The sequence below is a fragment of the Amblyomma mixtum genome, chromosome 9, assembly GCF_055824585.1.
Source record: "Amblyomma mixtum isolate Tamu chromosome 9, ASM5582458v1, whole genome shotgun sequence".
In the NCBI taxonomy this organism is placed as follows: Eukaryota; Metazoa; Arthropoda; class Arachnida; order Ixodida; family Ixodidae; genus Amblyomma; species Amblyomma mixtum.
Genome location: NC_143020.1, coordinates 110852311 through 110869487, shown reverse-complemented (window position 1 = coordinate 110869487; position 17177 = coordinate 110852311). Strand labels below are relative to the sequence as shown.

The 17177-nt window shown below is 47.3% G+C and overlaps 1 pseudogene; it reads left to right on the top strand.

Annotated features, from left to right (window-relative positions):
• LOC149330702 (uncharacterized) lies at positions 1–3844 on the top strand (annotated as a pseudogene).
• The last annotated feature ends 13333 nt before the right edge of the window (positions 3845–17177 follow it).

Here is a 17177-nt window from a genome sequence, read left to right as displayed (position 1 = left end):
ATGGATGTGTCGCAGAACCATGATTCGTCCCAGGGCCTCGACCCCCAAGCAGACAGGTCAGGGAAGAAGAAGAGACGGAAGAAGAAGGAAAGTGAGTGCGCCTATTCTGTCTGGCAAGCCTGTGAGCCGTTCGCGGAACACTTTTGGCGAATTGCCTTCTGATACACATTTAATTCGTACTTTGGTCTCGGACGCAACTCTTTCAGCTGAAAGGCGCTGGCAACAATTATTACTTTTTAATCCTTTGAGCTCATTTCTCATTCGTTCAGCGTGATAATTTTTTCCGCTTTCTGCTGCGCCCTGCGTTGTCAAAAACAGCCTAGTGACCTTGCAAGGGACTCGTGGTTGAGGAGACACATGTTCATTTCCTAGCTGAGCCAGGAGTACCTCTTTCATTATCGCTGTATCAGCTGCTGATCCGGAGCCCTTCACTACGGCGTCTCTCATAGCCTGAGTCGCTTTGGGACGTTAAACCCCAACAAACAACAACACTATCAGCTGCTGAGATCGCGGTAACTTTGGCTGGTCTGCGTACTGGCCAGAAACTGGTCGAATAGAAGTTTGTGTCTTACCTGATGATTCCTCACTTTCTTTCGAGGTCCCGGTGGTCCTAGCCCCGAGGCTAAAGAAGAGGTCGATCGAAGCAAAGCGGCGACGCCTGGTGGTGCGTAACCCTCGCTCCCTCACATCCTCCAAGCTCTTCAGCATTGCGCTTATTGCTCGTTGCCTGAAAACGAAAAAAGAAAAGAACTACGGGGACGCTTTAAGTCACCTTAAGCATGAAATGCGATAGCACTTGATTCCACATCTATCGGTCCATGAAACGCTATATTCGGACTACTGGCTGCAGTAGCAAGCATCTCGCCACGCTGTAACGCTGCTGACATTGCTCACTCAACACAAGGTCACGTGACTTCTCTCGACCAATAATTACTTTAATTGCCGCCTGTCAAGGTGGACCGGCCATTAACACTTAAGATCCCCGAAAGATGTATATTTGCGGTAATGCGTAAATGGAGCACAGTATTGCGTTCCAAGTGCAATCACGCTTTCTCCATTGGCAATGCAGAAGCGTTGTTTGTCTACAAGAAAGCCCACCAACCTACTCTACCAGCATGCGCGTACCACTGCTGGAAATTTCAAATAGGTGACGCGTGAAAAATATTGGAAGACAGTTGCTTGTCCATTTACTTTTGTCCGCGCCTGTACAATTTGGGTATCGATATAGCCATGGGTGACGTCACATCCACCGGAAGCCGTCACGGCATAGTGTCCTCGGCTTTTGCCTCTCAAAATTTTAGCTGCCAAAGTGTCCACGCGATTTTTATATATGACGAATGTGAGAAACCTCGCTCATCCCACCATTAAAGACGACGCTACTGGAGTAGCCTGGAATCTCTTCTTCGATGCTTACCTCTCTCATCAAGGGTACTAAAGGATTTAGAGCTCTACCTAGGTTTCCGTAAAACTCAAAAGCATGAAAAGCTTTGAGGCAGTGATTGTGCTATACTGAGTCGCGTGACCATTGTCTCTATTTCTGGAAGGTAGGCAGTGCATGCTTGTTATACTGTTGTTTTCCTGTTTCTCCTTCTTGGCAACAGCATTTACATGTGTATATCCGAGCTCGCAAAAGCGTTGGTTCATACACAACACGCTGGTATTCCGCCCTAATACGTCCCTTCGTTTTGCGCTGTTTTGGTGTCGTTGACGTGAAGTAGCCGTTCTTAAGTCGTACAGGTCGTACCGAACGACAGTCTTGGGACTCAGTATCCTATTGTTAACGAGGTTGCTGTGTGGTAGGCGTAACATTGAAACATTTCTTCAGTGGTCGGTGTTTCGACTTCGCCTTCTTTACAAGTTGTGTGCATATGATCAAACCAAGACGGAAGGAGATATAAGAGATTAAAACTATCGATAATCAGAGTTTCTCCGAGATTTGTGACCGGAAGCCGAAGACAGTATATCGGTTGTTAGCCGATGGTTCCACGCTACACTTGTGAAGGTGAAAGTCTCTTTCATATGCTGCGATGTGTTCTAGAGAAATTATGTTATCGCTAGCAGAAGTTGCGCCTGTGCGCCTAGTGTCCTTTTCGAGTGTCTTGGAGCCTTTTGTCCCCGAGAATACGTGAACGCAGTTACGTAAATAGTAAGAACTTGTACTGTGTGTACTTGGTACTTACAGCAAAACTGAGCATGTGAGCATAAGCATCTTAATTGAAGCGCGCTTCGTTGCACTCAAATAATACTTGCTTTCTCTGCAGGTCTCAGATACAAAGGCACTAACGTGGCTCGGGATGTCCTCAGACCAGATATTCTCTCAGCTGCTTCAACTGTCGTTCTTGTACAGGCTTCACGCGCTCTTCAAGATCACTACCGGAAAAATAGAGAATAAGATCTACTTAGGAATAAGCAGGTTCACTTCATTCAAACAGCGACTACCGAAAGCGGCGAACAAAGATAACAAAGATCACAGCTACCTTCAGACCGTACTCACAGCCGTCGGAGGCAAGAACGTCAGTGAAGCGGTAATCGCATCTTGCTCGGACCTCGACGACAGTATAGGGCTTAATGACACACACCGGCCAGGCTCCAATTCTCCCCTGGCACCGGCATCAAACACCGACTGCGCCGAGTTTCCGCCCGTGAAATGGGTCCAGGGGACAAGCTCCCAAAGCGAACTGAAGCTGTCCAATGGCACAGATGTCTTGGCTAGAGATTTCAATGGTACATGCAGCGACCTCCGAGCTGTCCTACTGCATGAGGTGCGCCACTAGTGAAAGCCCTGTACCCTCTGGCATTGTTAGTGGTAAACTTTCTTAAGCTAGACTTAGTGCATACCTCAGAATCAATAGCCGATACCGAATTAGTCCAGAAGATCTGCCATCAAGACACTATGGCCACATTCAAGCGCCTGTGGCTGCCAGCTTTAACAACGGTGCTGTCTATATTTCCAACTACTGGCCAAACAGTGGGCGACTACTTCACTGCAATCCTTAATACTACCCAGCAAAAGGCGTCGATTCTCCTGAAGTGGATGAGCGATGCGGATCGGATCATTGCACTGTCTAAGGTAAAGGAACTGTACATAACGACATTCAGTAACGGCAGTCTTTCTGGAGAGGAGATCGACAACAGCAGGTACAATCCGAGCTTCGGCATGCGAGAGGGCGACTGGATCTACAACAAGCTGAACGTACTGAGGAGAACGAAGCTTGCTGACGACGTCGACGAAGACTCCACGATACCCGAAGACGAGCATTTCTCCGAGACAGTGGAGGTCCAGCTCTTGGGAGACATCGAAACGAATACCGTGGCCGTCCCCCACATGTTCGCTGTGCCTCCGCTCTTTTTCGACGTCGTTTCGCGAGGCAGCTACGTCAACCTTGCGACGCTGTGCTTCCAGATTGCCCGCAAGGTGGCGTCACTGATCTTCAGGACCCGTGCTGGACCCTGGTGGTCGACCGAGGCAGCCAGCAGTTACAAAGCGGCGCGTACGTGTTACGCCAACTACTCCGGTCCCTTCCACGGGTCACTGAGCGACGCAGAGTTTGACGAGGCATTTGAAGCGGCACTGGCGATGAAAGTTGTCTTTGAAGCCAGGTCTGAGCTTGGAGCGGCTGGTCCAAAAAGCGAAGCCTTTTTCTCATCGGAGCAGCTGTTTTTCAAACGGGCGTGCCTTTCGCTCTGTGCTGGTGTGAAGCCGAGCGAGGACATTAATTCTCTCGATAACGATACAGCTTCAGCCGCATGTACCCTCGCCGTTTCCAGCATGCCAGAATTTCACAAGGCATTTGCGTGCTGCGATACTGATCAGATGAAGCAGCCATTGCGGTGCAAAATTTAGATTTCCCTTCATCTCAACGGCACAACAGAGAGGACTGGTCCGCGTCATTTTCGGCAGCAAAATCATATATATTTCGACCGCAACCTTTTTGAAAATATCGCCATGGAATCAAATTTTCTCAACCCCATTTTGGTATACTTTGCGCCACAGGGCAAAATTAACGTAGTCAGGTCCGTGGACATACAAAGTCGCGCCTTTCTGCCGCGGTTCTACATTGTTCTATTCGTTTTTTTTTTTCATTTCGTTTAAGCATCAAATTACAGCGTATAGAAAATGCATTATAACGGTATGAGGAATACACAGCGTTCACGTTCTGACTGTTGTACATTATGCAACTCTCACTCTCGGTATATCGCCCAGAATGTGAGGAGCCTTATATAAAACATGCACTATAGTTCATGACAAGGCTTGAGCAACTATTTATAATCGCGTACACCTTTTATCGAACTGATCCTAGTTTGTGGTACGCTCTGAAGTTTCTCACTTGCTTTTGCGTGAAGTTCACGTCTCCCTTTCGGCAAAAATGCGACAGTAATTGTGACTTTCTAGCTAAACCTTCCAGGCTGCTTGTTGAGATTTTAGTTGGTGTTCCAGCATGGTTGCTATACGCGTAGGCAGCACCTACAAATGTACTCGGGCATGTCGTTGTGCTGTTGTCAACGGCGCATGCGGGTGCCTCTAATAAAAATGATCTAAAGATTTTTCCATAACATTCCTAGGCTACTGCCTCCTTATAGATATTTCGTATTGTCTATTCATATGTCTATAAGAAGTCTACTAAAACTGTACATCCATAAATTTATAGACTGCTGGATTTGTATTGTTTTTATACTAGTTTGTAGGATTTGCCTATATAAACTCTGTATGTGAGACAAAAGTTTATAGACAGTCCATAGACTTCATAAACTTTTAAGAACTCATTGAAGAATTGCACGGCGATTTCGTCGTTGGGAGCTGCAAAAGGATTGGAACCCGTTGTACGAAAGGTGTACGTAGTAGTGCACTGCACGGGCTCGGGCCGGCCCGAAAGCCCGGGCCCGGCCCGCGGGCCGGGCCGGGCCGTGGCATGGTTTGTTTTGCCGGGCCTGGGCCGGGCCCGGGCCTGAAGTTGCGGGCCCGGGCCGGGCTCGGGCTTAAAGCTGCGGACCCCAGTCGGGCTTGGATCCGTACAGAAACGGCTGGTGTCCCACTATTCATTCACTTTTGCAGAGTGAAGTACACAACTGCGGCATTGGAGCTGCGACACGGATGAGCTATGGGTTATAGTACGCGCTGAGAAAAAAAAACAGCTTTATTCATTGACTTATTTATTTCCATATTTCCTCGCCGCAGTGGCTTAGTGATCAAGGCACTTGATTACTGAGCCGGGGAACCAGGGTTTGCTTCTAGCTCCGGCGTCCGCATTTCTATTTAGGCGGCAAGCATGACAGCTATGTACGTACTTTGCAGTATCATTGTTCGTTGAAGAAACCCAGGTGGTCGAAATGATCCGGAGGCCTCTGCTTCGGTGTCTCTCACAGCCTGACTCCCCTTGGGCCTTTAAGCCCCAAAAACATAGCTTTTATTTCATAGATATATTTTTCTCATTTGAGAAAATTCACAAACTAAAACGCGTTTGGTTTTCTTTTTGATCAGCCGACCTGGAACGTCTCGTAAATGAAATAGCCACAAAAGCTCGCGAGAGTTTGTAAATCTCATCTATCCCTCCTCGCTTCTTCAGCCTAGTTGTCATGACAGGTGTTTTGCCCTGTATCGTTCGCGCGTTATCTTCTACTCCACCGGTAAGAGTAAAATTCAACCGCTCTTAATTGGCCATTGATCGTTCGTCATCCCAAAACATACCTATACACTATTAGAAATGCATTCGGGAAGAACATATGAGTTTAGGACGCTTATAGTCTTCAAAACACACACCGTGAAATTCTCAAGCCTTTTAGTTTTTCGTTTCTGCTGAAAGGCGACCATTTCGGATATAAGTTCAACCTGTGAGATCGCGTTCACTAAAAAAATGTTATCCCACTGCTTGCTAGGAACCTTTGATGTTTATACTTCCGGGCGGCAAAATATAACTGATTTTAATCATGGGGGAATGCAAAGTAGTCTATTACGCGTGTATGCAGCCCTTTTTATTTGGCTCTCGGAACTTCCGAATTATCTTTGCGCACCTACACGAGATCACTGTCCAAAAGGGGGCCTATCGAGCACTCCTCTTAATCACTTCTTTCTGGGTTAAAAAGAACCAACTTTCTGCAAGCCAAACTGTGGTTGCAGAACTTTTGTCGGCCAGTTTATTATCGGTCTAGTAGCAGTCTACTTGCTCAGAGTGAGCAGTATATCTCAAGAGTTACTATGAAACGGGCTGGGCCGAGCCCGGGCTGGGCTTCCCTCCGGGATTCACGGGCCGGGCCGGGCCCGCTAGAGCGATAATTTAGCGGGCCTGGGACGGGCCCGGGCTTGAAGCCGCGGACCTGGGCCGGGCTCGGGCTTCAGGTCTCGGGCCCGGGCCGGGCTTGGGCCTCAGATTGAGGCACGTGCAGTGCTCTAGTACGTAGCACATTTTAGTACGGCAACCCTCTCAAAAACGCTGGTATTCCAGGTGTGCGTACGTTATTCCGCTGGTACCAAGTGTAGGTTTATGGTAGTTTTTTGAGGTATAACGTCCGAAAGTGACACAGGCTATGATTGATGCCCTAGTGAAGGGCTCCGGAAGTTTCGACCCCATGGGGTAAAGTGCACTGACATCGCACAGTACACGGGCCTCTAGAATTTCGTCTCCATCGAAATTCGGCCGCCGTGGTCGGGATCGAACCCGCGTCTTTCTGGTCAGCAGCCAAGTGCCATAACCACTGAGCCACCGTGGCGGCTACGGTATAGTGTAGATAGCGTAGCCAGCATATCGCACGGTAGCGTTCATTTCTACACACACAAAGCTGGACCTTCTGCACAGGCCGTTTAGCGTCGTGAAACCCTTAAAACTTGGCCAGCGTCCGTCACCCTCACAAATTTTTTTAGACAGTCCATAGGTTTCTGTTTATAAAGTCTATAGACTCTCTCCAGACATACCCTAGATAAGTCTATAGGCATTACAAACGCTATAGACCGTCTATAGACAATGTTAGAAAGTGTACTGTATAGACTTATAGTAGACTTTTGTCTATGGACAGTCCTTAGACTATGAATAGACCAAAAGAAATATCTATAGGAAGACAATAGAATCTATAAGATGCCTATAGACTGTGTATAGACCTAGTGCGTCATGAATTTTATTCAAAAGGCAGTTCTCCCGGAGGAAAGAGCAAAGACATACCCAGTTGGGTCGGGTGGGGGCACTTGGGAAAATTTTAGCCGAGGGTTACGGCTTCTTATTCGTCTAGGCTTCAACGCTGTAGTCCTCGAGTCCCCAGGCATGCACAGGTGTTAGGCAGCAAATCGGTGCAAGCTTTGCTAGAAGCCCGCAAGGTGTAAATTTACCGAGGAAAATGTGGACAGCGTTTTTCAGGTTTATACTCGCCCTATGAATGTCTGGTTGGTGCATCGGTGAGTGAGAATGAATGCGCCAGCTCTCGTTCATCCTGTAAGAATAGAGGCATGAATACAGTACGCGGAAGTAGTACGCAATTCGTGATTTCCAAGCTAGCTTGTCATTAGACTACAAAAAGTGAAAGCAAACTGGTTCGACGGTGATGATCATTGCATCACCATCTTCCGTTTCCGTCGGTGGCGCTGCGCGAATAATATGTTATAGTGGGTCAACGGCTGGCGCTTCTACGCGCTCTTTGAAGAGCACACCGACAGCAACAGTGCTCAACTAAAAAAGTTGTCGCTCAAATTCCGTTCTTCTCTTACGATAAGTCAAGGTTAGGCGCCGTGGTGTCAAGTGCTGACGGCCCGGCATGTTCTTCCTTTACCTGCTTTTTGCTCGACTGCGCTTTAGGACGTAGCTCAGGGAAGGCGCTACAGTACTCTATGCGCTCAACAAATCTAGAAACGTTGATGTACGTTATTGTAGGTGACGAGGAAGAAGCAGCAGCGTGGAACGGGATGAAGAAAGAAAAAGACACCGCGCGACAACAAATTCTTGGCCGATCCCTCAGTGTGGGTATGTGCTATCTTTTTAAAGGCTAACAACGACAAAAACAACAAAACTGTCGTCCTTTCAGCACGCCGAATCGTAAGAATGACTAGCGAGGTTCCTGCAAGCTACTACTCCTGGGATCCACTGGAATACGACCACGAGCCGTCGCCGCAGTCCGTCCTGAGGGTCAAGAAAGACATCGCCGAGTTCCGCGCCTGCCCACCCGCGGGGATCTTCATTTCGCCCGAGCCGAGCAACGTCACAAGAATCCACGTTCTCATGGTGGGCTCCACCGGAACAACGTACGAAGGCGGATTCTTCCAGTTCCTCCTCCACTGTACCCCGGACTACCCGCTGAACCCGCCCCGCATTCGCTTCATGACCACGGACGCAGGACGTGTCCGCTTCAACGTGAACCTCTACAACAGTGGTAAGGTATGCGTCAGCACCATCAAAACTGCTCCCGGACCTGGCTGGAGTCCTGCCCACGGACTTGTCAACGTATTGGCCAGCGTCCAGTCGCTGATGAACGAGCATCCGTACTTCAACGGACTTCAGCAGAAAAAGGAACCAGGTGATTCCGCCAAGTACGACGAGTTCATCCGCCATGAGACGCTGAAGGTGGCCGTATGTGGTCAGGTGGAAGCCGCCTTGAAGGACGACCCTAACTGCCCGCCGGACTTCAGGAAGTTGATCCTCGACTCTTTCCTGGAATCGTACAGCAGGTATGAAGATGTCGCGAAGTCGCGCCTTCACCTGTCAGATACGGAAATGAAGGACGCCTACAGTTCTAGTTCGCCCGGCAAGTTCCAGATGGAAGCGCTGCTCACGCGGCTGAAGATTCTCAGGGAGGAAGTTGAGAAGAAGAACAAAGCAGCCGCCGCAGAAGCTGCTGCGCAGGCTGCTACACAAGTTGCAGGCAAAGATACAACTCATGGAGACAACGACGGTATGTACACCTAAGCAGCAAGTAGCCTCTGCAACACTGGCTCCTCGAGGACTCGAGGACTGGCTCCTCGAGGATGCGCTTGGGAACAAGTTGCGACAGCGGCTCATGACGATTCTGCGAAGAGGACGGTACGGCGCCTGTCTCATCGCCTCTGAAGTGAGAACTCCGGACGACAGTTTCGGCCATTGTTCAGCATAAATTCTTGATGGAGAGCCGCCACTATCAGCGTGTTTTATCGGTGAACATAAGAAAATTAAATAGTGCTCCAAATACTGTCTTTTAAGTCAGAGTTCCCCAAACTGACATCAGCAGGGTAACACACAACGAAGCAAGCAGCATCGTTTCAACCGGTACCTCGTACTTCATAGTCCCAACAGTCCGCGTGCGTGACACAGGACTGCACCGGTGCTCAGGCAGGAGCAATGGTACAAGTCTGGAGTGCAACATCAGTCATTGCGACCCATTTGGTTTCATCGGCATCATTTGGCAGTAAGCATGTTGGAAACCGTAGCGCCATCCAGGTCAACGGTGGAAGCGTACCGAGAACACATATACCATTGCTATTTACATGATCTTTCCGTTCTCCTCCAAGCCCGCCGCGTTGGCTCATTGGCTAAGGCGTTCGGCTACTAACCCAAAACATGCAGGTTCGATCCCGGCCGCGGCGATCGAATTTCGATGGACGCTAAATTCTAGAGGCCTGTGTATGTGGTGGTATAAAACATTTATTTTGTACTATTTACAAGACAGGTATTGCTTGGCCCGGCCCTCACAATCACTAAGAGGGAACCCTAGTCCGGGGCCCCTGTGGCCTCCGCTACGGCCCGGGCTCTTGTCACCGGGGCTCGTTGGTCCTGGAGAGCTGAGCAGCCGAGCAGGGCAGCCTCCCAGTCATCTCGGGTGGGGTGGGAAAGCAAGATTGGCAGGGCACGCCCACACCGTGTAATACGTGTCCGCAAACACTTCCCGACAGGGTGGACACTCGCCCGAAAAGGCCCAATTGAAATGTTTTAACACTCTCGGGCACAATACCGTGTTGGTGTAGAGGCGAAGAAGCCAACAACGCTCCTTCGCCTTCTTGAGGCCTTTACAGGGGGGTGACGCAAATACTATGAGATCGGCGACTGATAGAAGGAACGGGGCTAAACGTGTTTAGGATAGCTTTCGATGAAGAGAGATAGTGATCATGGGAAAGAGCTGAGGACGGCAACCGTTTAGGTTCTGAAAGGAAAGTTTGAATGGCGGAGAGCACATTCCAGTTACTGTGCCCAAGGAACGAGGAATGTTTATAAAGGCAGCAAAAACTTTAATAGCGAAAAATGCAAGCGTGCTGAGGGGAGATCTCCTAATGTATGGAATGTTATAGTGGAATTATAGGATAAATTAAAAAATTTTCTTCGCAGAGAATTTTTGGTTGAAAAATGAGCTCATCCGCACTATCTCTATACGCGAGTAATGCTAGACAGAACCGCTATATAATTCCTTCATCAGAAACTGCGGGAAACTGCATTCAAAGTCAGGGAGAAACTCCCAAAGCGCTACATCCCATTCTTATTTTTTTAGTCATTTCACTTTCGTGATCCGAAACTGCAGAATCCGCAAAGAAGACGTGTCCTCTTTCCGCTTCCAGAGCTTCGCTGCTAATCATAACGGCTGTTCCATTCCGAGTCTGTTGAACATTACTTTAGTTTTCTGCATAATTGTTTTAGACCCACCGTCCTGGTCTGTCTGTTTGTCACTCATCACGTTTTGAGCTCATCCTCTAGGTGACTTTATAAGGCATTGCAAGCAACAATTAAAAAATTAGTAATGTGTTCTGTATGAATTTTTATCCCCAAATTTTCCCCGCCCAAGTCTCTGAATGTCTCTTGCAAACACGCGGTGAATAGCACTGTACAGATCGTGTCTCAATGCGTGACACTTTCCTCACGAAGAGCAACGGTAGCTGTGCAGCCGATATAGATATATATTTCAGCAATAAATACCTTTATATACGCCTGTTCAAGAACCTGGTTCAGCAATTCCTGCATCACCGCTCTTGTTCCAAAAGAGCGAAATGCTTTCTTGTAGCCTTTGAAAGCTGTATATAGTGGGGAGATATATTGTGGGCATTTCTATCACGTTGCGACCTTCGCGTCCTGTTGCTGATTGGTGGGAACCCAATGGCTGTCGTGAGAGTGACATCCCAAGCTACAACACTCCACGACAATTTACACAGAGCGTAAAGCAAGAAGGAAAACATCAGTTAATATAAGAGCACTAAACGACACGTCACACAACTGTACAATGTCGCCCAGCGTAGTAGTCTCGCAATGCGACCGCAATCTATATCCACCCAACTCAGTTAAACTACTCGCGCGAGCTGCCCAGAGTCCCCTCACACGGACAAGTTGAGGTAGTTTTGCCGCTGAGGTACTCGTGAGCACTCATTTGGGAGCTGTCCATCGAGTTGAATACACCACACTCCACAGCTGTCACACCTTCCAGCTTTGCGCCGTATGCGCCTTCTTTTGCTGAAGCCACTTCAAAAGACAAAAAATCAAAACATGTGAACAAGAATACATGAAAAACTGTTTTCGGTAACAAACTTCCGGCTGTCAACACATGAATTACCGACATAGTGCTGTTCCGAATATTTTTCTGATTTTGAAACGTTTTCGAAAAAAAAAAGTTTGTAGCGAGAGCTATACTACGCCAGCTCTTCGAGCCTTCGGCATGGCACCGCTTGAGCTCCGTGGCGGCGCCATGGCCTTGAGCCGGTTGGTCACGTGGTGCAGAGCAGCTGCTGTTGCCGGCGGCGCGGAGCGCCGGCGAAACCGAGCTGCAACAGCTGTGCGCATGCGCCGTGTCGAGTGGGGGGAGGGGGGAGTGGAGAAGGGGAGAGGTGTCGCAGCTGTATAAGTAGGCGGCTCGGCGGAGCTCCCGCGTTACTCCAGGTTTAAACAGCTAAACCGCCCACAATTTTTTTCGCTTTTTCAGCCATTCAATATTATGCAAACTTTACATCTTTAAACTTATATCCTTGCAGTCCTTCCATAAATCTCCAATTACCAAATTACACTCCGCGTGTATCAGTATAGCAGACATTGCGTTCACTGCTTCTGCTTTGTAAAATACAGTCTGTATTTTTTGCAATCCAAATGAAAGCGACACCATTTTTAAAAGGTGAAAATCCCGAAAGCAAACTCAGCGCGGGCCTTCAAATGTGTATATCAGACGCTCTATGACTCCAAACACATTTCCGAACAAGGAAATTTGAAGAATAGGTTCATCTTAGTTGTTGACGGCCTTAAATTTAAATATAATCATGGCTCCTGAAATGAAATCTAACAAGTTTAAAAGTCACTTTTGGTTAACTTTTCGGTAAAATAATGAAGTCTGTCACAAACGCATTGTTCCTTTGCTGTAAAATTTAGCGGCGCAGAAAGCACAAGCATATCTTTCTTATGCATTTTTTCATACCGACATGTAAACGCGAAAGAACTCACCAAAATATTTTTAATGGTTTTCCAAGGATGATGCGAAAAACCGTGTAGTTAAACATTTTGTGGTAAACAACCTGCCCGTAGAATCATCGTTGATGTTGCACGGTTCAATTAGTCAATGAATGGGCCTAAATTTCTCTAAAGTAGAGTAGGAGACTGCACTAATACTCTCAAGCTATAGAAAGGTCCTTTAGCGACTTCAAAGCACAGATGAGAATCGGAAAGCAAAATAACAATTTTAAAATAGCTAAGAGAATAAAATGAAGAAAATATAAGCATTATTTTAAACGCATTGTTATTTATTGCAGCCAAGAAAAGAGTAGCCACAACATATACCGAAAAAAAAACCTGTAGAATCTGCAAATATAGGCGAAAGTATACAAATTTATTTCGATTAGAAGCACAGCCGTGGTGCTTTCTCATCAATATCTTGCTTGCCCGAATTTTCTTTTATTTTAAGTGCGCGAGTGTGTAGCCTTCTTTCATTCTGATCTTCAGGCAGCATTCAACACGAGAAGCATTAAATTTGCATGGTTCCTCCTCTGCCGTCTTGCAGCGGAAACGTGTCCGCATTGTTACATCCAATTTTCTCTCGGGCTTTTACGTACAGGGTCCACTTTGTGCCACTCAATCTTATTGGCTCCGAGGTCCCATGGCAACATGCATTTCTCTTCTTTCAGGTCGGACCTTGTGCCCTTTCCCTTCGTAGCTGCGTCCCTCAAAGCGTGCCCATGAGCAACTCCGCACCAGAATATGATTGTTCCGTGACGTCGTCAGAGAAGGCAGTAAGCGTTGAAGTAGCCGGACGTTTGAAGGGCAGCTAATAATTCGTTCAGCAGGTAGTGGCACCGGAGACAAAACCCCTGAAAGTTTTTCCACCAGTGAATATTTACATTTCTTGTTGGCATATATATACCCACCAATCAGAACTTAATGCACCGTTCACTGAAATCTGTTTTTGTGATTCAAGCTTTCCTCATTTCGGCGTCATCTTGTCAGCTCTCGCCTCTCATGCTCGATGTCATGGCCTCGACAAAAGGAACATCGAGCGAAGCACTACTGGTGCTCGGAAAGTCGGACGGCCATATTCTCCGCACCAGATTTCAAGACCTGCCTATTCCTCTGAGATTTGTGAGAGCGTCAATTCATCATCTTATATGCGAGCTAATGAGAATCCACAGCCACCTTATGACGCTTGCACAGTGCGGCATTTCAGCAAACGATAAAAACTCATTCAGCTATCATCCGGTGGTAATTTTCGTTCCCTTCTTCGGCACAATGTCAAGGAGAGAAAAGTTCCCAGTGCTTTCATCAGTGCAACATCCGGGACCGTATCTTTGGTTCGTTTCCGTGCAGTCGAACCACCAAGCTTTAAATATACAGAGAAAAGCCCCTTGCCAAGTGATAAGTGTCACAGCGAGGGAAGTCAGTGTTCCTGCGGACCTCTTTCGCAGATGCGCCACTCGCCACGTGGTTCCGCCATCGCGGTTATTCACCAATGAAATAAGGTCAGAGAGTAGTTTTCCAAGAGGTGGCCAATACTCGGCAATGTTGTCGTATAAACCCTCTCGCATTGAAGACGTCATGTCAAAACCAGAGGTCCTGGCCATGTTAGACGCGTACGTGCACCTAAACAATACAATTCGCATGGCCAAAACAAAACTAAATTTCGACGCCCTGACCCACAAACGCGTCGATCTTATCCTTGACCCATTGGGAAGCGAACAGCAGTATATTTTTCTGTACGCACAGTTCTCTCCTGCGTCATTCTGCGTCTTCGTTCCGCAGAAGCAATCAAAGAAGACAATATTCATTGACTCTTGGCTTTCTCTCCTGTGGTTTCTTGTTATCCTCACGTCCACAACTTTTTTTGTTGTAATGGCTCCGGTGCTCAGATTCCGTCTTCTGTCATTCGGAAGGCAGCGGTTCCTCTTCTCCCATCTGGTTCTCTTTCTCGTCGGTACACTTTTAGGCAGAAGTCCTCCAACTCCAGCATACAGTGCAAACGCATTTCAAAACCTGGCAGTAGGATGCTGGTCACTGTGCATGCTGACGGTGGGTATTTACGTTCAGTCCAGCATCACGGCCATTCGCAGTGTCACGGGTGCCACGGTCGGACCTAAGACTTTCGCGGAGCTGGAACCTTACATCAAAAGGGACGACCTCACTGTCTGCTTCAGCAGTGATTGGGTGCGTCTGGCCATGAAGGCACAAGACCGAAATGTTTTGCCCATCCGCGTGCTACACGATACCCTGGCAATGTATTTGGCCAGGCACCAGCGTTTACCAGAAACTATGCTGAAATGCTATCAAAGAACGCAAGAAGGTACGCACGTCGCCTTTTCAACTTGCAGCAAGGAAGAGGACTATGTAGCTTCTCGCTGGGGTCTTGTCCCTGGCGAGAGATTCTCCACTATGCTCCAGATATCGGCCATGCACATCTTCAATCCTCTGAGGTAGGTATATATTTATAAGCTTAAATATTTATGCACTTAAATATATATTTATACATTTAAGGTCTTGCAAATTCACTTGAGCTAGTTTGCCAGTTACTGCTCACAAAATAAGTAATGCCGTTACATTACAGTCACCTTCCAAGTACAGTGCAATAACTTTTAAATTGCCCTTCAATTTCTATTCACAGAAAGACCCAAGCATCACAGGTAATCGGCCCAACATTCGAAATCGATGGTTTCACTCTGGATCTTTGCTGGACCAGCCTTCACCAATTAATTTACAATATTGTGCCGATTAGCTGTGCTGCTGGGGGAAGTGCCATGCAGTCACTGACCGCAGCTTTTTCCAAAAATTCACATATCTTAATTGATTGCACTGCAGAATGCAGAATGCTTATTGTGGTTGGATGAAATTTTCGCCCGCTTTGAACAAATGGTGCACTTGGTCAAGCTGAAAAGCCGTTCGGGCATCGCAGGTGGCGGCAGTCCAGTGTCTCAAATAAAAAGGCTTTGGTATCACTTCGGAATGCTACAGTAGCTGAGGTCGCTCTACATCTGGAAATCAATTTATTCTCTCGATCGGTCCTCTGATCTCCGTTCGATTCGTAGCCCTAGCAATGCCTCGGTAACGTGACCAGATGTAGCTCATCCTCCTAAACACTCTCTGGACGCCCATCAATACCCCTTCGGCAACGTCACTTATATGGAACCCCATGGGTATGTGCTGAATCCTCCGTGGTTTGTTAGGCCTCCAACACTGATGGCCCCAGATATAAAGAGGACGGTCGTCCACTTTAAATGTCGGAAAACAAATGAAAAGAAAAAAACAAAACACACTGTCGACGCTCGTGATTTATAATTCTGCTGCGGTTTGTTTCTGTAGTTTAATCTTGACTAACCCTGTCTCGTTCTCGTTGGGTATTTTCTCCTTTTTGCTGACTTAATATTTTTTGTGTGAAGTTACAAAAGGTTACGTTGTTGTCAGGGACATAATGAGGAATATCTTCATAGATGAGCATCCAAAGTGAGATATTGGAGTGCACGGAAGGAGAGTTTTCGAACTGCCATATATACAAGTTAGCTCAGTCATCGGATTTCACATTCATTCGGAAAGACTAGGAAAGAGAGTGAACTTTACAAGACTTCCACGTATGATTTGAGACTAAAGTTCGTGCGCTTTAAATAGGCGCTGAGTATTGAGTACACTGCAGCCGCACCTGCGCGTATGAATGGTTCGAACGTCGACGCGTAATGGGGAAATTATCGTTAGTGTTATAATGATCTTTTCCAGTTTTGTTTTGATCTGTTTGGTACAGTTAACTGCTTGCGTAGCTGCCTAAGTTGCAAAGAAGTAGTTGCCTCAAATGCGTGGTGTCACCGGCGATAGAGAGAAATCTGAATAATGGAAAGGAACTAATTACACACCAAACTGACCTTGGGCTGAAAATAAAATTAATCCGCTACAATGTCTTTCCAGGTACCAGCACCGCCGTGTACTGCTGGCCATCGCAGAAGGGGGATTGGCTGTACCTCACCGAAAACGAGGGGTTCCCGAGAGCACGAAGGAAGTCGCAGCAGCAGAACCGTTTCATTTGTACTTTGCCCCTTATCTGGCTGGCTGCGTCATCTCCTCATTGGCTCTAGCGGGAGAGATCATTTTCCGTTGGCGTCTCAGTAGACAGCTCCGCGATGAGATGTGAAGGCTCGAAGGTTAGTGCAATCAAGACACTTACTACTACCACAACAATTTTTGAGAAGACATCGATCCTCTCGAATTATGGAGCGAAAACCGCCGATAAATGAGCCTAGTGTTTAATGCATACTCGCCACCTTATAGACAAGCTGAAGAAACAAAGTGGCAGAAATAAGGCCAGAAAACAGGCAATCCAAAAGCGGGGAACTGCTAATTTAATGATATAATAGAAGTGCACGTCAAAATCTCAGTCACAAATAAAGCCCAATTAATGAATCACAAGATGAAACTGAACCACATTGCGCAGAGAACAGGATGTGCCATTGGGCTCCCTGCATCATCTGGCGCGTCTAGTAGCGACGTCATCTTTGACGTCACATTGAGGTGCACTTACAGGCAGCAAAGGTCCCGCTTTCGAAATAATGCTTGGTCGAAGTTATAGGAGCAGTTGTTATTAATGCGTTTCACTATGCTTTTGCAACGGTTGTTTGACACTGCTTTTGCGAAGAGATGGCCCCCTCTAATTTCTGTTATCAGAATCTTAGTTTTTTCTTCAGGGGTTAAAGGTTTCCTGCCTGTTATCCTGATGTTGCTGCTTTTTTCCACGTGTTGGGATCGGAGCGATAATGCGATGAGTGTCGTGCCTGAGCTGTATGTTTAAATATGCCAGCTTTC